A 27,925-nucleotide genomic window follows, 5' to 3' on the forward strand; every position below is an offset into this window, starting at 1 on the left:
CAGTAGTAATGGATAACAGTGATGAAATCGAGTTGGTCAGTGACAATCCGCAGGGTCAGTCAGTTGAGCAAGAGTCTGAGGAGATAAGAAAATTGAGACAACAACTGTCAGATGTATATCAAGCTTGGGTTTCCGGTCGACCTCCACCCCAGGGTCCCTCAGAGGGAACTTACAACATACCCCAGGCTACTCAACCACTGCTCCATGCAAGGAGCGACCCCATTCTACCACCAGGGTATGTGCCGAACTACAGCCTCCATGCTGTCCCCAGTATCTCTAATATGCGACCTCCAGTCGCACTGGTCAGGAACACCCCTCTCGTCGTGTCTGGTGCACCGGTATATACAATCCCGCCACCACCTCCTGTGACGAGGCCAAATAATGAGCCACCATCTCATGCTTATGATGGACAATACTATTCTCCGAATATGGCTTTTGGGGTCTCGACTCCATACAATCAGACTCCTCGATACGAATCACCAGTGGAAAATGAAATGCCTGCCACGACAATTGAGCTAGATGAGATGGCCATGAAAATGAAAAGTCTTGAACAAAATATAAAGAACATATAGGGACTAGGTGGTCACAAAAGTGTTTCATTCAGTGATCTATGCATGTTCCCTTATATCCATTTGCCACGAGGGTTCAAAACCCCAAAATTTGAGAAATATGATGGACATGGCGACCCTATCGCCCACTTGAAAAGGTACTGCAACCAGCTGAGGGGTGCAGGAGGAAAGGAAGAGTTGCTGATGGCTTACTTTGGGGAAAGCCTTGTGGGGGTAGCTTCCGAATGGTTCATTGACCAAGACATCTCTCACTGGCATATTTGGGATGACATGGCCCAGGCCTTCGTCAAGCAATTCCAATACAACATTGATATTGCACCAGACCGCAATTCCCTATCCATTATAAGGAAAAAGCCGATGGAAAGCTTTAGGGAGTACGCCATCAAGTGGAGGGAGCAAGCGACCAGAGTTAAGCTGCCCATGGATAATCATGAGTTGATCACTGTCTTTTTGGAGGCTCAAGAGCCTGATTATTTCCAAAACATGATGTCTGCAATGGGTAGGCCTTTTGTGAAGCAATCAAGATAGGGGAAATGGTCGAAAATGGCCTAAAGACTGGCAGAATTGTAAGTCAGGCTGCTCTCAAAGCCACCACCCAAGCGATCCAAAATGGGTCGGGAAGTTTTGCAAATAGGAAAAAGAGAGATGAAGGTTCTATGATGACCTCGGGATCTAGGGAAGTTCAAAGAGGGGCATCGCACCCTTATGTGCAAGTTCAGCAGGGGCGATCCAGCTACCCTCAACATTACTATCCCCCGCCAATTCCTCAGTACTTTGTGGGCCCACCACAATATACAGTGTTCAATGCTCAATCATATGCTCGGCCTCCCAATCAGCAGGTACGGGAACCAGCTCCAAGGGCCCCCCGACCTCAGCAACAAAATTTTCGGGCACCCTACAATGCTCGTCCCAGGCAGGATTATGGTCGAGAGCAGAGGCCGGAAGAAAAATTCACTCCACTGGTTGAATCATACTCTAGTCTATTCCAGAAGCTGAAGCAAATGGGCGTGATTGGACCCATCGCTCCCCACCACATGCATCCAAATTCACATGGATTTCAAGCAAATACTAGATGTGAATATCATTCAGGTGCCCCGGGGCATAGCACCGAGGACTGTTGGACTCTGAAAGGAGCCATAGAAAGACTCATTTCTGAAAAAATTAATTGGAGTAACGAATGGCGAGGACCCTCATAATGTGACAAACAACCCATTGCCGGAACACAACGATGTTCATTTCGTGGGAATGATTGGCCGAGATCAGGAATACAAGCCGATCGACCAAATAGAAATGACAGTGGGAGCAATTCAAGAAGGAACAAGTCTGGAAGTAAGACCAAGCCGAGATGTGCCGTTGATTGTGAAAAGGCACCTCGAACTCAGAAAAGGTAACTTTATTTGTGCCCAAGGTCTCGAGGTTAGAGGTTCGCTCCAATGTTCCAAGCCCAAGGTTGTATGTCCTTGGAGGCCACCCCGTCACAAGGCAGAATCGGGGTGGAACGAATGGCATAATAGAGCCGATCATAATCAAACCTGCCGTGCAACCCCATGTGACAAACACAAAAACTGTTCCTTGGAACTACAACAAAACTGTGATGACCTACATAGGCAAGGAAATCATAGAGTAAGTGGGGGAAACTGGAGGTTTGACTCGATCGGGGAGGTGTTATTCTCCAGAAGAGTTGATGAAGGCCAAGCAAATCAGAGGAGGCCAATTGCCAATAAAGAAGCCAGTCACTAAAGCAGAGGCAGAAGAGTTTTTGAAGAAAATGAAAGCTCAGGATTACTCAATCATTGACCAGCTAAGAAAGACTCCTGCCCAAATCTCTCTACTATCTCTGCTCATACATTCCAAAGAGCATGCCCGTGTACTAATCAAGGTCCTGAACGGGGCACATATCTCAGAGGAGACCACAGTGAATCAGTTAGAGAAAATGGCCAATAGATTCTTTGAGGTAAACAGAATCTCATTTACCGATGATGAACTTCCCTAGGAAGGAGCCGGGCACAATAAGGCTTTGAACTTGATGGTCAAATGTGAGGGGCATTATGTAAAGAGAGTCATGGTTGATGGAGGCTCAAGTGTAGATGTATGCCCTCTCTCTACTTTGCAAGTCATGAAGATCAATACAGACAGAATCTGACCCAGCAATGTTCGCATCCGGGCTTTTGATGGCTCAGCGAGAGATACCATGGGGGAAATCAACCTCACCATGACGATAGGGCCGGTGGACTTTGAGATTGTTTTCCAAGTAGTGGACATGGTCACTTCTTATAACTTTCTTCTTGGAAGGCCATGGATCCATACAGCCCGAGCTGTGCCATCCACCTTGCACCAGATGCTCAAATTCGAACATGACGGGCAAGAAATTATTGTTCACGGAGAAGATGAGTCTTCCATTTATAAAGACCCATTAATCCCATGTATTGAGGCCAAGGAAGGGTCTGAGTCCATTGTCTATCAGGCTTTTCAAGTGGTTGCTGTGGACCATGTCGAGGAAGGAAAGCCCATTCTGCATCCTCGTCTTTCCGCCACATCTGTAATGGTGTCTACGGTTATGATGAGAAAAGGTTATGAGCCAGGAAAAGATTTGGGGGCATCATTGCAAGGAATTTCAAAACCTATTTCTCCATTAGGCAACCGGGGTACTTTTGGCTTAGGCTTCAGGCCAACACAAGCAGACAAAAACAAATCCAAACACCGCAAAAAGAGTGGATGGGTCTTGCAACAGCCTATCCCTCATATTTTCTACACTTTTGTCAAGCCATGACTCCGAGAGGGTCAAAATTCCTCGGTGCATGCAAACATTGATGAAATTTGCCATGGCCTCAACGAGATGTTTTCTGAAGTGAATATGATCCAGGCTGGTGAAGGCACTAGTCATGCTGATGTGCAACTAATTGACCCAGACACCATGCTCACCAACTGGGAAGCAACTCCTCTCCCCACAAGGAAGGAGTCTTGGTAGTCTGCTTTTGCAGCTTCTTTTTTGTATTTTGGGTTACTTTTAGAGTTGTAATCCAAATATCTCAGGATGATTGTTTTGTTTTGATGTTAACCCTTCTATCCTTTCGAATTCAATAAAGTGCAGTTCAGTTTCCTATTAAGTTTCCTATCTTTTCCTTTTCCTAATTCCGGTCATTTTATTTTCATTTCAGTTCTGTTAATCTCGGCTTTAATAACATGACATGCATGCGGAATTCATGCCCAGATCTTGAAAAGCTATCTAATATCAAAATAACGCATCAAGAGGTTGAATATAAGGAAGATGAGATTGTTGAGGAAATAAAAAGAGAGTTGGAACAATTTGAAAACAAGCGTAAGCCAAACCTCAATGAAACTGAGACGATTAATATTGGAAGTCCTAAAAAAGTTAGAGAAACGAAGATAAGCATTCACACTGAACAAAAAACCAGAGATATCTTGATTCAACTTTTATTTGAATACAGAGATGTGTTTACTTGGTCTTACGATGATATACCGGGTTTAAGTGCTGATCTGGTGGTTCATAAGCTTCCTACATATCCTGGTTTTCCACCAGTCCAACAAAAGCAATGAAAATTTAAAACAGACATGAGCGACAAAATCAAAGAAGAAATAATGAAGCAACTAAGCGCCAATGTGGTCAGAGCTGTCCGATACACCACATGGGTGGAAAATGTTGTGCCCTTGCTAAAGAAGGATGGAAAAACCAGAGTTTGTGTCGACTATAGGGACCTGAACAAAGCAAGTCCAAAGGATAATTTTCCTTTGCCAAACATCCACATTCTTGTAGATAATTGCGCAAAGCATGAGATCCAATCATTTGTGGATTGCTATGATGGGTACCACCAAATTCTAATGGATGAGAATGATGCAGAAAAGACCGCTTTCACCACGCCATGGGGTACTTATTGTTACAGGGTCATGCCATTCAGTTTAAAGAATGCAGGGGCAACTTACATGAGGGCCATGACCACTATTTTTCACGACATGATGCACAAAGAGATTGAAGTATATGTCGACGATGTCATCATAAAATCAAAGACCCAAGCCGATCACGTGTGTAATTTAAAAACGTTCTTTGAACAGCTTCGTAGGTATGACCTTAAGCTTAATCCATCCAAGTGTGCATTTGGGGTCCCATCTGGGAAACTCCTCGGTTTTATAGTCAGCCGGAGAGGCATCGAATTGGATCCATATAAGATAAAGTCCATTCGAGATCTGCCACCCCCGAAGAACAAAAAAGAGGTCATGAGTTTGCTCGGGAGGTTGAACTACATCAGTAGGTTCATTGCTCAGCTCACAACCACATGCAAGCCCATCTTTAAGTTGCTGAAAAAGGATGCCGCTGTGAGATGGACATACGATTGCCAAAAGGCTTTTGACAGGATCAAAGATTATCTGTCAAAACCCCCTATACTAGTCCCACCTGAACCTGGTAGGCCTTTGTTTTTATATCTATCAGTGATGGATAATTCCTTTGGATGTGTTCTGGGGCAACATGATGCAACAGGAAGAAAGAAACATGCAATATATTATTTGAGCAAGAAGTTCACCGATTATGAGGTTAAGTACACCCTTTTAGAAAGGACATGTTGTGCCTTGACTTGGGTCGCTCAAAAGTTGAGACATTATCTTTTGGCCTACACTACTTACCTCATATCCAGAATGGATCCCTTGGAGTACATCTTCCAAAAGCCAATGCCCACTGGCAGGCTCGCAAAATGGCAAATCCTGCTCACAGAGTTTGACATCGTCTATGTCACTCGCATCGCGATGAAAGCACAGGCTTTGGCAGATCATTTGGCAGAGAATCTAGTTGATAATGAGTACATGCCACTTAGCACATACTTCCCGGACGAAGAGGTCAACTCGATAGAGGAAGTGGTTCCAGACGATCACCCTATATGGAAAATGTATTTTGATGGGGCTGTCAATATCAAAGGAGTTGGGATCGGGGCAATCCTCATCTCACCTATTGGACACCATTACCCTGCGACAGCCCGACTTTGGTTCTTTTGTACTAATAATACGGCAAAATATGAAGCTTGTATCATGGGTTTGAAAATGGCCATCGATCTGGATGTGTGTGAACTATTAGTTATGGGAGATTCTGACTTGCTTATCAGGCAAGCCCAAGGCGAATGGGAGACTCGAGACATCAAACTTATTCCGTATAGACAATGTGTGCGAGACTTGAGCAAAAGATTCAATCTATCGAGTTCAGGTACATTCATCGGTTTCAGAACGAGCTAGCTGATGCATTGGCTACTCTAGCCTCGATGTTCCCTTATCCAGGCAACACTCATATTAATCCACTAGAAATCTAAGTTCGGAATCAACACGGTTACTGTAATACAATCGAGATAGAACCAGATGGTGAACCATGGTATCATGACATAAAACGATTCCGGAAAACAAGAGAATATCCAAAGCATGCCAAAGGAGATAAAAAAAGAACTATAAGGCGACTCGCCAGTAGTTTCTTCCTGAATGGGGAAATTCTATACAAGAGGACCCCAGATTTAAACTTGTTGAGATGCATAGATGCTACAGAAGCAGAGCGGATCATGAGTGAAGTGCATTCAGGGGTATGCAGACCTCACATGAATGGATATGTTTTGGCGAAAAAGATTCTACGGGCAGGATATTACTAGCTTACCATGGAGCGAGGTTGCTTCAGATTTGTTCGCAAATGTCACCAGTGACAAATTCACGGTGACCTGATTCACTCGCCTCCTTCAGAGTTGCATCCCATGTCCTCTCCTTGGCCTTTCGTTGCTTGGGGAATGGATGTTATTGGGCCGATCGAGCCAAAGGCTTCAAATGGGCATAGATTCATTTTGGTTGCAATTGATTACTTCACCAAGTGGGTGGAAGCCGTCACTTTCAAAGCAGTAACCAAGAAAGCAGTGGTAGACTTTGTTCACTCCAACATCATTTGTCGCTTTGGTATCCCAAAGACCATTATCACTGACAATACAGCCAATCTAAATAGTCATTTGATGAAGGAGGTATGCGAACAATTTAAAATCATGCATTGCCATTCTACCCCTTACCGGCCAAAAGCCAATGGAGCAGTTGAAGCAGCAAACAAGAACATCAAGAAGATTCTTAGGAAGATGATCCAAGGTTCCAGGCAATGGCATGAAAAGTTGCCTTTTGCTCTTTTGGGATACCGTACGACTGTTCACACATATGTTGGCGCAACTCCGTATCTGCTTGTATACGGAACTGAAGCTGTAATACCCGCTGAAGTCGAAATTCCCTCTCTCCGAATTATTGTGGAATCAGAGATTGAAGACACTGAGTGGGTCAAGACCCGATTAGAACAACTGATGTTGATCGATGAAAAACGGCTAGCAGCAGTGTGTTTCGGCCTGTTATACCAACAAAGAATGGCACGCGCTTACAATAAGAAAGTGCGCCCAAGGCAGTTTGAGGTAGGCCAGCTGATTTTGAAACGCATCCTTCCGCACCAGGTAGAAGCTAAAGGAAAGTTCGCCCCGAACTAGCAAGGACCCTACATCATCAAGAAAGTGTTACCAAAAGGGGCCTTGCACTTAGTAGATGAAGAAGGACGGGTACCAGACATGACTATTAACGCAGATGCAGTCAAAAGATATTATGTCTGATATATACCCATTATAGAATTTTCACGCATTGATTTTCTCAGATTGAAGTGGCAAAGGCTATCATTTGCTCGCTATTCCAAATATGTGTCACCCTTTTTGTTAATCCTTTGAGTCGTATTTGTCTTCCTTGTTTCTCACTTATTGGAACTTGTGTACTTGTAAAAAAAACAACAACAACAACAAATCTCTGAGTCATTGAACTACGTCCGACCTGATTCCGAAAGGATACGTAGACAGCCTTACCCTGGGTTCGGTCCCATTAGAACAAAAAATCCATATTCCCAATACTCCAAAACTGGGACAGAAGTTTGTTTTATTTCACGGTTTTTTCTGTAAAAATGATTCCAAAAGTTGTAATTCAGTTCAAGGTTCATTTCGACTTTTTATCTTTCAAGAACTTCTGATCGATGTTTTTTAAGAATGATTGAAGTCCCCATGCCAAAGGCATTGGATAACCTTCCTCATACAGTATATTAGTCAAAAAAAAGAAATGAGAGAGTCTTATTAGTGAAAACCCGTACGGGCACTATAAGGCGATAGTGAGCAGAGAAATGAGAGAGTCTTATTGGTGAAAACCCAGATTGGGACCATAAGGTGACAGTTAGTAGAGAAATGAGAGATGTTAGATAGCGAAAACCTGCAATGGGCGCTACTAGCCGAATAAGGGTCTTTGATTCTCCGGCATGAGCACAACCAAGACAAATTCAAGATGAACATCTGCGGCGGATTTTGATAATTAGACAGCTCAAATAGATCAGGCATCCAGTCCAAAATGCATGTCATGATTCATTAAAGTCGGCACATGCCTCCAGATAAGTCTCCCTATTCCTTTTCCCGAAAGGGACACCTTTTGTTTAAGCACAGTTCTTTTTTGCTTCCAATTATTATTCTGTTTTTACCCATAATTTTTCTTTGAGTCCCCTTCGGTCTAATCCTGCATCAAAATCGAAGCAAAGAAAGGGCTGCAAAACTGGCTACAGCTTCCCCGTAATGTCGAGCACAATTTGGGGCATATATGGCATTGACGAAGGCACGAATCCATCTTTGATATCATTCGATAAGACAAACAAAGTGTCTAAAAAAGAGCTGAAAAGGTCGCTTAAGCAAGACCTGCTTTTATGAGAAAAGTTGATGAGCACTACGGACACAAATTGATACTGGGGTAAGACAACTGAGTTTGATTTTAGAGAAAAATGCATTGCCTTAGAGACAAGGGTAGCGGTACCATGGACATCTGGGTATGAAACAGTTGGGGCAATATTGTGAAGCCAAGGTCTCTAGAAAATGATACAGAGCGGCATAACATCTCGGTACCACGCTGACAGAATCGGTTCTTCGACAGCAGTAGTCGTGAATCAAGCTACTCAGGGCATCAAGGCCATAAACCAACCACCACTTTAAAAACTCACAAATTTTTCTTTGTTTAAAATAGGAACAAAGGAGTGCAGAATGTCGGTCCTAAGTGAACAAATGTCACCAAACGTAAGATCCTTAAAATCTCCATTTTTCTTTTATTTTCAGCATGCATCACTATTGTTCACACCTCCTATTTTTGAAGCTTAACTCAGGTAGAACCGTTTCGCCTAGGGGGGTCCAACTCATAGTTTCCGGGTAGAAGTACTCTTCGCTCAGGGTGTTTTCTGAAACTTAACTCAGGTAGAACTGTTTCGCCTAGGGGGATCTAGCTCATAGTTTCCGGGTAGAAGTACTCTTCACTCAGGGTGTTTTACGTAGCTTAACCCTGGTGGGTAGAAGTACTCTTCGCTCAGGGTGTTTTACGTAGCTTAACCCAGGTAGAACCGTTTCCCCTAGAGTGATTCAACACTTTATCGATAATACATGGTGCTAACACCCGATTCTATTTCTTTCCAGTAAGAGAGGATACCAGCCTATGATTACATTTCCTTTCAGTTGCACAAGGTACCGATCCCTGGTTAAACTATCCTTTGTTACCAAATTTTATCTCTTTCAGCTAGTTTATACTACTGTTTCTATCTGCCTTTTCAATAAATTAGATAATTTACAGATTTCTCTAATAACTCACAGAATTTTCCTAGTGCCAGACTGGGGCAGAAAAATTTTGTTCGCTTTTGTTTGTCTTTGATGGCTTTGCAGGCTCTGCCGTATAGCACAAGTGACGATTAAAGCTTGTAGTTTCAGTTTCTCATCAGAAGAAAGAAATCATTCGATCACAAGATACTCGGAGTTTAGCTTTGATAATGTGTCAGCAGCCCAGCTTCTCAAGATTCATCTTCTCAAATTCTGATCTAGAAAGCAAGCCATCGAGATTGAGTCATAATCTTTTCTTCAAAAGAATTAAGATCCAATCTAAGGTCAACACAAGCGAGCAGGTCAAGAATCAAGATTTGACTCTAGAAGACACGTGGATAGGAATTTTTGTACTCTTAGTTTGCAAACAAATGTAGCGCTCTTCTCCTTTTCTTTTGATGTAAGAAGCAGTAACAGTAAGAGTAACAACAACATCAGCAACAACAACAGTCTTAACTCCAGTGTCTGGTAGTCCCACCTACCAAATTTTCCCAGAACTACACTGACCTGATTCCTTTATAGCCAAGGATATGTAGGCAATCTCAGAAGCAAGGTTCGGTCACCACCTTTTTCAAAATGCTTCCACTAGAGTGAATGTGAGCAAAAAATTATCCATGGCATTTATTTGTCTTTGCACGAAAACTCTTCATGTTCTCGAGCAAAGAGGGGCAGTTGTAAATGCCTAATTTTTGCCTTATATATATATAATATGTATGTGTGTGTGTGTGTATGTTTGTTCTTATTTGTGTATGTATAGGTTTTAAGAGTTGAGTAATTGTTTGATAAATGGGGTGGGGTTTGAGCTAGTGTAATTTAATTAAAATTGTGCCAAAATTGGCCCAAAATTTGAGCCCAAAGAGCCCAAACCCGGTCCAAAAGGAGGCTGCCAAGAAGAGCTTAAAACGACATAGTTTTATCTTGAAACTACGTCGTTTTGGTTAAGTGACAAGATTCAATCTCATCCACCCATCTTGATTTAATCCAACGGTCCTAGTTTGATCTTCATCCTAGGTATTTAAAGCCTAAAATTCCCAAAAATTTTCCCCATTTCCCCCTTATTTCCTCTCTCTTCTTTCCCTCTCCTTCTTCTCTCTTCTCTCTCTCTCTTCACTCTCTCTACGCCGCCCCAGCTCCGCCCACCGCCGCCTGCCGAAAGTCGCCGCCTTCAAACACCTCCAAATTCACACCACGTAATCTCCACAACTTCCTCTTGCCATATCTCCAAACCAAATCCTAAAAAAATCCCTCAAACTCCTTGAATCTTAGATCTAGGAAACTTTTCCGTCACTTTTTTGCCCAAATTCTTGAAGCTCCAACTACTACCACCCCAAAATACCTACATCAATGGATAGAGCTCCTCAAGACCTAACTATTAATGTCAATTCTTCCCCAAAAATCCGGCGACCTCCCGGAACACCCTTTTGGCATACCACCATTTTTTCGGCCTTTTGATGTGTAAAATGGTAAAATACTATTCTTTTTCATGGCTGATTTTTTTTATTTTTATTTTTAATTTTCAGATTTTATTTTTGTCTATTATTAATTATTTTAGCATTAGTTTTTGAAGTTTGAAATGTTAAATTTTCTGTTTTTGCACTTGTTGAAATAGTAAAATAGTTTTGTATTGATAAAAGTGAGGGAATGAAAAATACTTAAGAGTATATGGTACTTGTTTGGTTGTTTGTTTACTGCTTCAAGACTCTTTGAGTACAACACTCAAAAGTCAAATTGTTTGGTAAGAAAATGTAGACCTTTGGACATTATTTGAATAAAGTCTATCTTTGAATAGTGGAGAGCAGATTTTGTTTGAAATACTTGACAAGATTTGAACTAGAAAGTCTTACTTTTTGAATTTAAGAGCAGATTTTGTAGAAAAATCTGTCAAAAAGATTGATTTTTAATTTTTTGAAATAGCTGGCTGTTTTGATATATAGAGGGGACTCCATCACACTTCCAGGGGGCATTTTTTATAATTGCTTTGTCACAAAAACAAAACAAAAATTCAGCAGTTGAACACATGAAAAGTAAGCTGAAATGGTGCGCTTTGGGAGTGAATCTTAGAGTGCAAACTGTTAAAAAAGTATAAGTCCTCTTTAGAGTTCGTTTCTGGGTTCCCTCTCTAAGTTTTCGGGTTGTTTTAACACGGATTTGCTGCTGGTTTTATGTTGCTTTAGTTGCTGAACTACTGTTTATTCTTTTGCTACCAGGTAATCCTTTAAGACTCGTAATGTACGTATTTTCAGCAATGGGAACAACTTGAACATGCTGCACCATTTAAATGTGTTTGACGTGATGAATAATTTGACAACAAAAGAGCTTGTATGTTATTGTTATGTATCAAGCATGTGATAATGTGAATATAGTCCTTCATAATACTTGAATATTGAGTTGTAAGTTTTTGAATATGATATGTAAGTCGTTTATGGATTTTTTTAAGCATGTTTTTAAGCTATTATATCCGAGTAACAATGCTAAGTATGCCATGAATGAATTTAGGTGTATAACACATAGCATGAGTTCGTTTTAGTTGCTGAAATTTCACTGCCAACATATGCTTCTAAGAATGCTGTGATAATATCTTTGTGAAGCTGGCCATTTTTGCCGGATTTGCAAAAATGGCTATTTTTGTAAAGTGGGCATTTATACAATTGTGACTATGTAGTTAATGGTCATGAACTCAAACTAAGTAAAGAGCTAAGATTGTATCAACTTTGGGCCTTATTGAATCAAAGATAAAAGTTGGCCCATTTACCTTTAAACAACAAAATTACCCCTTTTCTTCTATATAGCATTGGGCCAATTGAAATTCATTTCTTGGCCCATTTTAATAATAAATTCCAGCAGCCCAAAAGCTCCATACAAGTTGGCCCATTTTTTTAACAAGAAGTTGGCTCATTTCTTTTAAAATAGATAAAGTTGGTCCAACATTTGTTTGCATAATTTTTCCCAACTATAAAGCTCGAAATAATAATAATAATAATAATAATATCAGATTTTTCTACTGTTTTAATTAACTAGTTTCTCTTTAATTAATTTAAATGTTAGGAAAATAGTAGGTGCGCTTTAACTTCACGGACTCACTTGTGTAGTGTGACGCTTAACTTTTAATAAGTTAATTCATCAATTTCATGTCCTATTCAATAGTTTTAATTAATTTATAAATCTTTTGTCATAATCACGGATTCGCTTGCGTAGCGTGGTAGTGACATTTAATAAATTTTCTGAAAAAAGAGGGTTAATGTTTCCTCCAACACAATTGCAACAATTTTTCAAAAGTAAATAACGTGCTAACAATCGTCTGTCATGACTGCAGATTCGCTTGCGTAGCGCCGTTATGACTAAATAATAAATTTCGTCGATCACGCATTGGCTTGCGTAGTGTGGTTATGACATCTTATTATTCAAAAATATTCTTTAATTTTTTCTAATAATCAAGAGATAAAAGAGGATAGGTAAAACATGAAAATAATATAAATCACAGTTTGTCCAAAATTAATTCAAGCCAAGTTTAAGTCAATAAAATGACCGTGCTAGAACTACGGGACTTGAGGAATGTCTTATACCTTCTCCCCGGTCAACAGAATTTCTTACCCGAACTTTATTTTCGCGGACCGATTAAAATAGAGTCAAACCTTCTTCTGACTAGGGATCCAAATAAATGGTGACTTGGAATACTGAAAAAATCAATTCTAAGTGGCGATTATGAACAATAAAATAATCCTTATTCAAATTTTTTCACTTTAATTGGAAAAAATCTTTGGCCCATACACATATTATTATTATTTTGAGGGGTAGAAAATGAGGTGTGACAGTAGATGCTATGACTGTGGAGCCTATGGTTGCGGAGGAAGGAAGTAAAAAACCTATGCAAAATGAGGCTTCTAATAGCCTTTCTTTTAGTTGGACTGAGGATGAGAAAGATTATGGGGGTGAAAAAGAAGAAGAAGTTATCAACAATCATGAGGAGCATGATGCTCAAAACATAGCCGATGAAGAAGAAAAGAGTGAGAATGAGGGAACATCTAGAGATGAGAAGGAGAGTGATACGGATGATAAGACAGGTGAATAGGTTAATGATTCTGCAGAAGAAGAAAATTATAGTGAAGAAAAAGAAGACTCTGAAAGTGAGGGGGTCAAGAAAAGGTAAGTGGGAATGAAGGAGGTGATGAAGAGAGTTTGGAAGAAGATGGGAATGACAATTGGAAACACTGTCATAGCCCCTTTAGAAGAAATTGGTGAAGAGACAAGGGCCCAAGAACCTGGGTCTCTGTTAACTCCTTTCACTGGAGATGAGGAAGTTAGCATTGATGAAGATGATGTGCCACTATTTGAGGTAGGGACGAAATCCAAGAAGACCCCTGTGAAATCTACAAAGTCAGCAGTCTCAACAAGAAAATGAGTGGATCCTCCTGCCAGAACTCCTCTCACAAGGAGTAAAAGAAAAGATGTTGATGCACAAATCATTAAGGAGTCTAGAAGTGCAAAGAAGAAAAAGAAAAAGGTCTCAATTGTGGAACTTGTTGTTAAGGTGGATAGAGAAGATGAGTCCGACTCTGCCTTGCCCGCTAAGTCTACTACACCAAAGGGAAAGGGTGCCAAAGTCACCAAACCTGCTACCTCTTCTGCAAGGGCCTGTAAGGGTAAGATCGAAAAGAATGTGCCAGCTGCAGCTGATCAACTCATAGAGTTCAGGAACCAAAAAATGCTGAATGAGAAGATTCTTGCGAACACTGATGAAAAGGGGATGACTCAATTGGTTGAAAACTTGAGCTACAGGGGTGGAAGCACATGTTTGTCAAAGCTTTCCCCCTTGTATGTGTTCCTGTTGCGGTGGAGTTCTATGTAAATTTCAAATTTGATGAGAAGGTAGTCAAGAGTAAGGTAGGGGATTTGAAATAGAGTTTGATGTTGAGGAGCTGGGGATGCTTCTAAATATATCTTTCTTGGGATTTGACAATTACTTGAATAAGAAGTGGACAACCATAGACAATGATGTTGACACTGGTGATCATGGCCTACTCCGCACTACTATTATGTAGCGAGAGAGGGTCGGAGCAGCTTTTACCCGATTTTGGGTCGGGATCGATTTTCACAAAGAGCTAGAATTTGGAATCGAGTATCTATCTAGTTTAGGATTGCATACGTGTTCCAAATTACACTTCCCATCATTTTTGGGGTTTTCTTTATATTTCTACTTTTAACAAACTACAAATTGTAAATTAAGCTAAGAGTTAAATGCTAAGGGTTGTTCAAATAGTTTAAAGGGCACTAGGGTAGTGACATCCGCCTAGGTGGTGAACTGACGGGTACTTGAGTCTAAGGCACAATTGACATGATTGGGGAGTATGATACAACCGTTGCACTACTTTACCCACTCTACACCTCTCGGTAGTTCAAGTGATTTTGCCCAATTGACTTTCTCAAGACCAACTGGGTATGCAAATTTGCACAAACAACTTAGGGTTCAAGTTGGGTATTACTCTCTCGAGATTTAACCCTTTAATTGGGGCTATCAATCTCTTCAGTACACACCAATTCCATGTTGGATCAATCTCGGAGACTTAGGCTCTCTTTCTCAAGAAGAGCCCTAATAAACTAAACACAAACTAGTGTTTGCAACCACTAATTCAGCAATTAACCATGAAATTGACCCAAATATCAAACACCCATAATCAATTTAGCCCTAAAATACAAGACCCATCAATTACCCACACTAGGGTTGAGCCACAACCCTAGATATGGGTCTAGATACTCATATTCAAAGAAGAAAAACAAGAAATAGATGAAGATAAATACATATTAATTAATTGCTAAGCTAAATACAAAGATTCAATGTTGAAATGTAGTTAAAGTTGCCCAAAATGACTAAGAAAAGTCGACCCACGAGCGCAGCTATGCTATTACAATATCTGATGACCTAAAAATGGAAAAAGGATCTATTTATACTAAGCTAAAAAATCTGGACAAAAATGCCCCTACGGGGTTAGTGCGGACCACACAGAATGGATTGCGGCTGCACTAAGACTCTTGGCTCCAAAATACAGCTCTCTGAACTCAGGCTCTGCGGACCGCACAGAATGGACTGCGACCGCAGTGACTTCTAGTGCGGTCCGCACAAAATGGACTACAGACCGCATTGGCTTGAAAGCTCCAAACTGCAACTTCTTTGAATCTTGGCTCTGCGGATCGCACAGAATGGTAGCGCGGCCGCATGGACTCCAGTGCGGACCGCACTAAATCTAGTGCGGCCGCATTTCCTTTTAGTCTGAATACCTGCTCTCTGAACCTCCTAGTGCGGACCGCACAAAGTTGTGTGCGGCCGTACTGGACCTATTTTGCCTGAGCTTGTCTTGTCTTTGGTACTTGTGCAAGTTTCACTCCTTTTGAGCTGATCTTTGATATCTTGTCACTTTGATAATCAAACCTGCAATCAAGTACAACTTATGAGACTATTTTGTATGAGTTTCTAATCAAAGCATGATCAAGAAGGAGTATAAAATGCGTCAAAATCTCTAGTTATCAACTGGCAATGTGGTCACCAGGAAGTTCTCCCAAAAGTTTGAACTAGATGCTCCCCCGAAAGTGTACAACACTGATATGACTCTCTTCCACAAATTACTGTTTCATTTTGTGAATTCCTGCATTGTTTAGAGGTCTGAGAGAAGGCATGAAGCTACTCTACTGGACATAGCTGTGATTGAGCTGCTTGATGCTGGTAGACTTATCAATCTTCCTAGCCTGATGATTCAGAGCTACAGATACTTCCAAACCCAAGCATGCTGTGCCTTATGGTTTCATGTTGACTGAGTTGTTTGAAAAGCTCAACATTTCCTTACCTAGCTTTAGTTTGGAAACTACAGTGACGTTTTGGATGTTTTTATCCTCAAGCAGTGTGGGTATGAGAAGATCCAGGCTACAAGGCCCACAAGATCTATTATTCTACCTGGGAGCAGTAGGGTTGCAGAGCTCAGCAAGAGGTTAGAGTTGGCTGTTGAAGAGAATGCCAAGCTTCGTGAAGAAAATAATGAGCTGAAAAAGGAAACAAAGTAACTCAAGGAAGAACTCAGAAAAGATAAGGAGGCTCATGCCCAACATATTGCCACCCTTGTGAAAGCTTTGACCCTCTCTGCTTCTCAACCATTAACATGTTCTTTCCTAATGTCCTTAGTTCTTTTTCTCTTCCAGTGATGCCTTATCTTTTATTCTTTTTTGTCTTAGTTTGAGTAGTTTGCAGTATGCTTAGTTTATTTTGTTTTGATGATAAAGACAAGGCCCTGGGCTTCTTCCGGCACTACTTAATGTCTCCCTTTGATCTGCTTTACTGCTTTGTACTATATTGGATCAGCAGCCTAGTCTATTTGCCTTTTCTTAAGCTTGTGATGTAGCCTGTTTGACCTTGAATCTTGCATTATCTATGCTTTTTTGTGTGTGTTTTTGATGATGCCAAAAGGGGGAAGATAAGGTTGGAAGGTTTTAAGGTTGGAAGGTTGTGGTTGTGAACATACGTGTCTATCAATTGTGTCAATAGTACTTATCACTTATTGTGATTATCTGGTTCTTTGATTTGATTACTTAGTTCTACTGTGTACAAAGTTTGTCATCATCAAAGAGGGAAAATTTGTTGAATATTGAAGTTTTGATGATTAACAAAGCATGACAAAATATTCAAAGAACCAGGTCCTCAACATAACTGCTTAACTATTCTGAAGAACCAGCTCCTTAGGAGAAACAATAAGCTCCTCATGATTGATACTTGTACGTCTGTATAAGACATTAACTTTATCTCAAAGTTACCCAGGTCCGAATTTGCTGGAAGAAGGCTGCTATAAGTGATAAGGGTCGTTGTTCAAGAAGATACAGATAATTCAGTCAGAGACAAAAGTCCCAAAGCTTGTGGAATCCTTGAAACGGTAGGAGTCCTATCAAAGAGGAAGCTGACTATGAATATGACTCCTAGAAGATCTCAAATTGTGTTTTAAATAGTATCAACTTTGGGCTTCAGAACTATCCTTTTACATATCAACTAAAGAGTCATAAGTCATTTACTTGTGTTGAGTATTTGCCTTGTATTCTTCCAGAGTCAGTCTAGTGAATGTGTTTTAGGAAATTGAGTTGTAATCAAATATCATAAACAATTAGTGAGTTGGAGTGAGTATTTTACTTTACAAGTTAGAGTAACTTGTGAATCAAATAGGAGTAGCAGGAGTACATGAGAGTATTTAATTACTGTCTTGTAATTGATACATTATGGCACATTGTTCTAGTGGAGTTGGGATTGAAAATCCTATGTGGTAGGTTGTGATTTTTGCACCTTTTGAGCCGGGTAATTTTTCATGTAAAAAGTCGCCGTATTCATTTTATTGCTTGTTTAGTTTATGCTTAAGGAACACGATAAAGAACCAAGTTCTTTAATCCATATGTGCACTCAAACTGACACAATAAATATCGTCACCTTTGACTCTGGATTAATTAAACAAATGCTCGGTAGTTATCTTTAAAAGAGCAATTCGGCGAGATGAAACACCGTTAGTAAAACCACAAACAGCAGCCTAAAAGACTATCTTCCAAAGAAAAATGTTGCAACCCTCTTGGCTCTTTCCAAACATTGAGTTCGACCTTTTCCTTTTTTTTTCCTTGTAACTTTAGAGACAGTCTTGAGGGACAAATGAGCCCCCACTAAACTTGTAGCGTGTAACATGTTCTGCTCTTAGCCAGCAAGCCAAGTAGAAAAACTCGTTCTACTTTAAAAAACATCGGCCAGTTTCTTTGGCTACTTCACCAAACTCACCACTTCTACTTAGAAAAAAATAGTTGGATTAATAGGTACTCATGTTTCGGCCTCCCTACAAATCATTATTCCTTATATCCAACAATTTTACCTAAACCAATAGGCTTAAGTACCTTCTTTAATTTCTTCATTCGGAATTCTTGTTTCCTTTCGTTTATTAATATTTTTTCCAGCATGCGATTATAGTTGTTATACCTGTAACATTTATATATTATCTATTTTGGGGAAGATATCCATTACAAAACACAAAATTAAGTGAAGAAACCAGCATAAACGTGCCCTTAATAAGTACCAGTAATTTGTATTTTTTAAAGTCAATAATATTGGAATATTTCGCAATCCAACAGTAACAGACTTTGCAGAAAATATACAAGGCATGAACTTTATTTTAACGACAATAGTGTGTCGAGCTAAAGTTTAATTATACAAACCTCAATTAAACCTTTCCACTAATAAGGTTCGAACAACATGTACAAAACATGAATTACAGTCAGCTAAAATGCAAAATAGAATCCTCATATGAAAATCAACTGAATTCGAAAACCTCTCCCCAGCATAAGTCGGATAAAACAACAGAAAATGGAACTAGCCATGAGTACTGTTACGCGGCGCCTTCCTAAGATTCCTTGGAAGGGCGATGTAAGGCTAAGCAATTGATGTCAGTGTAATTACTATCCGCCAACTGAGGTTCCTTCCATACGCTAGACGAGATATTGTTAGTGCTGTACGAGAAAACCAATGTCAACAATAATTGAGATTACAAAAATGAGAATTGAGAATGAAAGAAAGCTTGATTGCATTAATGAAAGCTATTACAGAAAAGCAACACGATGTCGAGGGGGAGAGACACAGAGAATTATTTGCTTGCTAGAAAGTTTGATTGCTTGATCCCCCCTAATAGTGATTAAAAAAAATAAACCAAAGTTACAAGACTTGTCACTTGGCGCAGCCAAGACGACGGGGCCATCCATAACGCTATGCGTTGGGTGGCCTGTTAGGACGCCATGGGGCGTGTCCAAAGGGTCATGGGGCATGGCTGGAAAGCCGCCCATGACATTCTCCCCCACCTGAGTTGGCAACATCCTTGGCGCCTTACTTGCAAGATAATCATCAATTAGGCTCTTGTAGGCTTTGAGGTTTGTTCACCTCTCTCAAGTATTCTCCTCTGCATCACAGCCCTGCCATTTTACCAAGAAATCTTGGTGATCTTTCCTTGAGGCGTAAATCACTCGATAATCAAGAATAGCTTTAACACACCTTTTCCTAGTTAAATTAGGGCCTCGAATACAAAGTATTATGAGTTGGCTCCATGAAGGATCCTCCATGTCTTCCCGAAAAGGTTTCGGAAGACTGACATGAAAGACGAGATGGATTTTTCACCAACCTGGGGTATCCACCCGGTATGCAACTTTCGCAATGCGCCTTTCAAAGGACAAAGGTCCAATGTATTTTTGCAATAGGCAAAAATAAGTACCACTTTGGAATTTTGACCATCACTTTGTCTCCTACTTGGTATTCAACAAAGCGATGATTTTGATTGGCATGCCTCTTCATCCGTTTTTGGGCTTTGACAAGATAACTCCATACTATCTCCAAGTTTTGCTTCCATTCTTATGAGAAGCTAGCAGCTCGAGGAGATTTTTACATGTTTGGTGCATTCACGGTATGTGGGAATAGCGGTTGCTATCCGGTAACAATTTCAAATGCATTTTTGTTTGTACTAGAGCTCTTTTGTGAATTGAAACCCAGTTGAGCAGCATCCAGAAGCTTTACCCAGTTCTTCTGCGATCCTGCTACAAAGTGGCAGAGATATTCCCCTAGCATGCCATTGAACCGCTCCGTCTGTCGATCATATTGCAGATGAAAACTTGAGTTGTGACTCCGTTTTGACTTGAGGCACTTACAGAGTTGGGTCCAAAAGTTGTTAGTAAAGCGTGAGTCACGATCACTAACGATGTCTTTAGGCAGGCCCAATATTTGACGACATGAGAGAAGAAGAGTCGAGATGTATCTTCTACGGATATATATTGCGGGGCTACTATAAAGGTAGCATATTATGAAAATCGTCCACCACAACCAAGATAGTTGTGAGATCTCCGACCATGGGCAATCCGGTGATGAAATCCAGGAAAACACTTTCCCAAGGTCTCTTTGGTAGTGGTTCCAAGAGTCCCACTTGTGTCAAGCGGTCCAACTTGTCCTTTTGGCATACTGGACAAGTCTTCACATACTGAGTGATGCCATCGGCCTTTTGAGGCCAATAATATGCATGGTGAAGTAATGTCGTGGTGCGTTCTCACCAAGATGGCTGGCCCACAAAGTATCGTGACATTATGCCAGAAGAGTATTTCGCAGGTCTCTTCCTTTAGGAACATAAAGTCGGTTCCTTTTCACTTTCAGGAACCCATCTTCCATGTAGAATTGGCGAGTCTTGCCCTGTCGTACCAAATCAACCAAATACTGTGCAGCAAGACCCTTGATGAGTAGTTCCTGTATTTGGTCTTTTATGGTGGTGGCTACTTCGCTCCCTCTTAGGGTGGTGAGTAGGCACACTGGTGCTAGATCAGTCTCTGACTGAGCGCATCAGCAACATGATTAGTCTTTCCACTTTAGTACTCCAGGTTGAAGTGAAATTCCACTAGGAGTTCCTGCCACCTGGCCTGTCGACCATTCAGCTTTGGTTGGGTCATGAAATGGCTAATAGTTGTGTTTTCTGTCTTGACCACGAACGGGGTTCCCAACAGATAGTGCTTCCACAAGCGTAAGCAATGAACGACAACCAATAGTTCTTTCTCGTGGCAGTATAACGCCGCTCTGCATCGTTTAGCTTTCAGCTCTCGTACGCTACAAGATGCCCTTCTTGTAGAAAGACTCCACTAAGGGCATAGTCGGAAGCATACGTTTGTACCTCAAATGGCTTGGCCAAATCAGGGAGAGCCAAGACGGGGCTACTAGACATAGCCATTTTCAATGCGTTGAAGGCCTCCGCTCGTCTGGGACCCCAATCCCAAGGCATGACCATCTTGAGGTGTTCTGTCAATGGCACTATGATGAGGGAGTAATTTTTCACAAATCACCTATAGAAGTTGCATAGGCCAAGGAAATCCCTCAGGGCGTGGATATCCTTAGGCGTTAGCCAATTTGTGATAGCCTGAATCTTCTGTTGGTCCATCTTGATCTGCCCTTCCTCGATGACATGTTTGAGGTGGTCAATCTGTTTTTGAGCAAAGGAGCACTTGGATAGCTTTGCATATAATTCGTGCTCCCGCAATCGGGCTAGGACCTTCCGTAAGTGCTCCAGGTGTTCTTCCAGTGTTTGGCTATATACCATAATGTCATCCAAGTATACCACCATGAATTCGTCAATTTATTCTCAGAAGACTTGGTTCATTAGGGTGCAAAATGTGGCTGGAGTGTTAGTCAAGCCGGATGGCATGACCAGGAAGTTGTACGACCCATATCTTGTCACACAGGTCGTCTTATGTCCCTCACCCTCTGCAATCCGAACTTGCCAATAACCTGTCTTCATGTCTATTTTGGTGAACACTTTCGCACCACCTAGTCTATCGAACAAGTCCTCCATTAGCAGAATATGGTACTTGTTCTTCATGGTGATTTTGTTTAGAAACCGATAATCCACAGGGTCGTAGGCTGCCATCATGCTTCTTTTAGAATAGCACAAGGGACCGGTATGGGGACTTGGAGGGTACGATGATCCTTGTGTCTAGCATTTTCGTCAACTGTATCCGAAGCTCAGTGAGTTCGGGTTGTGACATTCGGTAAGGCGCCCGGGCGGGTGGCTTTGCACTCAGCACCAACTCAATCTCATGGTCCATAGTGCACCTAGGCGGGAGTCGCTTTGGCATGTCCTATGGCATGACGTCTTCAAACTCTAATAACAGCTCCTTCACAGGTGTAGGAATGATACCCGAGGAGCATTCTATATCTTCAATGCAGAGGGTAGTCAGGAACGTAGGTTCATGTCTTTTGACCTCCTTCTTCAACTGCAAGGCCGAGATGTTCAACGCAACCATCTTCATGGGCATGCACGGGATGATGCAGGGCTTGGCCCCATTTGTTCCCATCATCAGTAGCATGTCTGCCTATGATACGGGCATGGTTTTGGTTTGCCTCAGGAATTCCAACCCAACTATCAACTCGAAGTCACCTATGATCACCATGCACAGGTTGAATTTTCTTTCATAAGGGCCAAGCTTCACCGATACTTCTTTGGCTATTCCACCCACCGATTGAGGAGGTGAGTTGATAGCCTTGACACGACCTCTACGCTTTCCCACAACTACACCAAGGCGCTCCAACTGATTCGAGGCCAAGTAGTTGTGGGTAGCACCTGTGTCTATTATTGCCCAAATGGGCTTGCAATTTGCCTTCATCTCGACAAACATTAAGGTCATCTCTTGTTCAAGATGAGTCCTCTCATCCGCCTTCTTTTTCCCTTTCTTGGTGATTGGGCAAGAGTCCTTCTTCTTACGGATATCAGTACTGGTTCCTGCTAAGGCCTCAGAAATAAAGCCAACAATTGCATTGAAGACATCTTCTAGTTCGATTTGGTCCGCATCATTTGCGTCGTTATCTGTCCCATCATTAAAAGCTTGATGGGCATTCATCTATGCATGTGGGAATTCATTATTCCAATGTGGTCCGCCGCAATGACGGCATCCTAAAGGGGGATTTCTCGCCCAATCATTGTTGTTTGACACAACACTATTGCTGCTTGAGGAAGGAGCCGTAGATTTGGTTGCACTCCGGTCTCGTCCAATTCTGCTAGGGCCACCATTGTTAGGATGTCCCCCTTTGTATCCCGCTCGGACAGACGGTTAAGGCCTATCTTTCCGAGCTTCCACTTGATAGTCCCCAAGGCATTTTGCTTGGGTAGGATATCTACCCTTTGTCTTTGTAGCTCCATACGGGCATAAGGTTTCAACCCTTCTAGGAATGTGAAGAGTTTTCTTTGTCCCCCATGTCACGTAAGTTCAGCATGAGCGTGGAGAATTCTTGCACGTAATCCCGCATCGATTTGGTCTGGCAGAGTTCCTGTAACTTTCTCCTGGCATTGTACTCAACATTTTTCGGAAAGAACTGTAGGCATATGGCTGCCTTCAGTTCTGCACATGTCTTGAGAGCATCTTCACTGACTTTGATGGCTTCATACTTCACCCGCCACCAAACTTTTGCATTACCCTGAAGATACATGGCAATAGTTGCTACCTTCTTAGCTTCTTCTAGACCCCCATGGCATCAAAGTACTGTTCGATATTGAAGATGGAGTTTTCCGCTTCTTTCGCATTTCGATCTCTACTGTATGGCTTTGGCTTAGGAATTTTCAATTTTTGTGCCACGAGGGCGAGGTTCACAACACCCCCGATTTGGTTTCCGCCTCCTCGAAACATTCCTTGTAAAGCAGCATTGACAACATTGAGCCGGCCTGTCAAGTTGTCTATAGTTTGTTGCATGGCAGTCACCCTGTCTGCCTTTTATGCCCAGTAGGCTAAATCCTTGGCGCTCTCCTGTTGGAGGCCCTCGAATTTACCAAAAATTTTGTCATCCTCTGTAGCTGTCGTTTAACGATCTCCTTTAGAGTCGCGACTGATGTTTTCTATGTCAACTTTGTCCTGGAGCATTCTACGGTCCAAGTCGTCCAACCTTTGTACTAGGCTGGTTCTTAGTTCAGGCACCGTATCCATGGTGGGCCCGTAATACATCAGCCATCTCTTCAAGGACCGTAATACGGTCCCCATGATTCACCATAGTCAGAAATGGTAGTAATGGCAATGTGTTCCCTCGTCCGATGTCGAGCATAGGATCTGATACCAACTGTTACGCGGCGCCTTCCTAAGATTTATTAGAAGGGCGACGTAAGGATAAGCAACTGATGTCAGTGCAGTTACTATCCACCAACTGAGGTCCCCTCTGTACGCTAGACGAGATTGTCAGTGTCGTACGGAAAAATCAATGTCAAGAGCAATTGAGAAAATAGAAATGAGAATTGAGAATGAAAGAAAGCTTGATTGCATTAATGAAAGCTATTACAGAAAAGCAACACGGTGTCGAGGGGGAGAGATACCAGTATAGAGAATTATTTGCTTGCTAGAAAGTTTGATTGATTGATCCCCTCAATAGTGCTTAAAAAAAATAAACCAAAGTTACAAGACCTGACCTAACTAAGCTAGAGGAACATAATGGAAGTACATGAAATAAAACTACTCTATATTTACAGTGAAAATGACTTAGTTTTCTACAAGGTAGGAACAGGTCCGTTATCAGCAACCTTGTCTTTGGCATCACGGTCTGCGCACACGGCACTATTGGCATTTGCCTACGGCTTGCCGCTGGCGAGGGCTATTGGTGGAGTGACAGAGGCATATGCGCGCTTTTCACTTGGGGCAGCCAAGACCACGGGACCATCCATGGTGCTAGGCGCTGGGAGATTTGATAGAATGCCATGGGGCGCGTCCAAGGAATCATGGAACATGGCTGGAAAGCCGTCCATGACAGTACAGATAGGAAACAATCAAACGTATTTCCGTTATCCAAGGTTAAGCTAAATAAATATTGAAAGGAGATTTTTGGGGTTCTTAAAGATGGGAAACAAATCTGATGCTAAGATTCTTATGAATAAGTAAAAGAGTAACAATCTCATGTACTGGCAGCAGCATGATTATGGGACTTGGTAAAATATCAGCAACAGTATCAAATATCCATGACAAGACACCTAAGTTTTCTAAACTATCAGCCGGCACTTACCAATTCATGCTCAGAAGATTCAAATACATGACAGCTTATCCCATGAGCAGGATCTCAATATTTTAAGGACAGAGGAACATTTTACGTACTCCTCAATATATCAATATCACTACTAAAATTTTGGTCAAAATCGAAGGTCAGTCAAAAAAATAGTTGTAAAATCGATCGAAGTTAATCGATTTTTCAAAATATCTTATCTTTCATTTTTTTAATGAGACCGACCAACTTTCGCTATTATTTTGGGCACAAAAATACGGGAAATTATTTTTGCGTACCGCAAAATTTATTCATCAGGAAATCGACCAACTTTGGTCGGTTTTTTATTTAAAATAAATTAAAATTAATATTCAAAAAATCAATCAAAATCGGTCAGTTATTTCGGCTGGTTATTTTAAAAAACCAACCGATTTCGGTCGGTAATTTTATTTTTTAACATAACCGACCGACATAATATCGGTTAGTTATTTTTGCGCAAAAATACAATTAAAGAGTATAAATGAAATAAAAAATAGTTTTAAAACAAAATGTATCAATGGTCTAGAGGTAGAACAACATCCTGCCACAGTACAGACCCCGATTCAATTCTCCGAATCAGTCGGTTGACTCTACCGACCATACAATTACCGACCGACACGAGCTGATCGGTTTTCGGTCGATTCTTGCCCATTACCGACTAACATTGGTTGGTTTTGATGGTCGGTTTTTCCCCCCTTTTTAGTAGAATTATGCTCATCTTTGAGATGGATTCATGATTTAAAAGACGAGGGATATCAGAAGTAGCTCCAACGCAGTCATCTTTTTGTTGCCCAGAAGGACTTACAAACCTAGAAGGAAACTGGAGATTTACAGCATCATCACTAGACATTTCACAGTCGAGAAGCAGATGCAGCCTATATTCAACGGGTTTAACTGAACCGGTATTTTAACAGAAAGCACGCACAAGATATATATGTGTTAATCTGTAATTCCATAATATAATTTTTAAAGTGCATTGTGTTAAGTGCTAAGAACCCTGAAGGTCGAGCTCATCCTAATATAAATGGTGACAATTAAGACATGGAAGTTTCCGAATGCAAGTTCTGCTTTCACTGCAATTTGTATATTGATCTGCAGCAATTTGCGCTAATAAACGTGTAAAAACAGTGCTTTCCCTCCTCTTTTGCTCTTCAATAGAACAAAAAGTATTAGGTCTAAACAAAGGGAAAAAAAAAGTAAGACTGGAAAGTAAAAGAAACAAGAAATTAACACAAAACAAAAAATACTACTAGTATTTGCCTGGCTCTATTCTGTCTGCCTCTTTCCCAGCTTAAACATTAAGATAGAAGAAAGTTAATTTCTTCCGTTAATGAATTGATAGCTGCCTTTCTACAACGTTACCCTTTCCTCTAGCTGAGTACGCATAAAACCATCTTCTACCCCGCAGTAGAATGTGGGTTGCAGAGAAAACAAGAACTCGAAAACGCTTCTCTAGTATCCTTAATAATCCATCTTTACAGATTTGCTTCCTTAATATAAACCCTTTTACACTTCGTTTTCTCATCCTTCTCCTCGAACAAAACATGGAATATATAGTATTACGAGTACTGTATATTCATACTCAGTAAGTAGAAGATCTCTACCTTGGGAATGGAGAAGAAGGAGAAATAAGAGGGTGAAGGGCAATTTATAGGGGAGCCCCAGCCGGAAGAGAAAGAAAAAGGATCAATATATATACGTAGCTTTACTTTTCATTTTCTGGTAATGTAACTATATTTAGATAATGTAATTGTGTAATATATAAATCAATTAAAATTATGTTATAGTATTTATATTAATATAGTAGTAATATATAGTTTAAAATATCGCTGTTAGGCGAATCAACTTTAATTAAAACTTATTTACTGACTTTCTTTCACCGGTTAACGACTCAGCGACTTAATTACTATTCCCTTCGTTTCAGTTTATGTGAACCTATTTTTTTTTTGGTCCGTTCCAAAAAGAATAATCCCTTTCTAAATTTAGAAATAATTTAGTTTAAACTTACAATTCTACCCTTATGAAAAGCTTTTATAACCACACAAATATTCTGGGTCCCTTTTTGTTGTTTAGGACCACATATTTCAAAAGTCTTCATTTTTTCTTAAACTCTATATCCAATCAAACATGTTCACATAAATTGAAACGGAGGGAGTAGATAATTTTGTTATAATTGATTTGGATGATCGTGTAAAAAATGTTTAATAGGATGGTGTATGAAATTATATCATCATGACTGTGTTGTTCTTTGATCGAGTTTAACTTGTATGAACAAATGGGATATGATATTTTTAACACCATCAGTTAAAATAACCTATAATAATAGGTAAGACTATATAGTATGATTTTGACTTCTATAGACCATTCAGCATAACTTTTATATAATTTGATTAGCCTATGTAATTATATGAATTGTCCATAAAATTGTGATTACTAGCCTAATAATAAAGCATGTTACATGTGATATATACTGCAGTATGTACAAAATCTTTAAACATTTACATACGTTAAAATTTAATACCGTGGTAATTCTAATATGTATGTCAGTAATTCTGGTTTGGCATCATAAATATGAACTAAATAACTTGCCATAATGAGTTCTGATATACGAATAAGTTACGTAAAATATATGAACAGTTATAGGGAATATAAATTGAACTTTTTTCATATTCACAGCATATATATAAGCATATGGTTTTTCCTTGACGATTCTGATTGGGGCATTTGTATCTATACCCGTTTTTTGGGTCACGTTTTAACTTGTGCCCGTTTTTGCAAAAGAAATTGCAAGCGTACCCACTTTTTCGCGTAACTTCAGCATACAGGGCTGAAGTAGCAAAGGCAATCACGCAAAACTTCAGCATTCTAGTAGACGGGCCTGAAGTAGCAAGTGTGCTGAACCAAGTTATTTGTAATTGCTGAACTTAAGAATAGTAGCTGAAGTTTTGTTCTCTATTTGCTGAAGTTTTTGTTTGTAATTACTGAACTTAAGCATAGTAGCTGAAGATTTGTTCTCTATTTGCTGAAATTTTTGTTTGTAATTGCTGAAGTTAAGCATAGTAGCTGAAGTTTTGTTCGCTATTTGCTGAAATTTTTATTTGTAATTGCACTAAATAAGCTGA

Source organism: Nicotiana tabacum, chromosome 3, assembly GCF_000715075.1.
Source record: "Nicotiana tabacum cultivar K326 chromosome 3, ASM71507v2, whole genome shotgun sequence".
NCBI classification, from domain to species: domain Eukaryota; kingdom Viridiplantae; phylum Streptophyta; class Magnoliopsida; order Solanales; family Solanaceae; genus Nicotiana; species Nicotiana tabacum.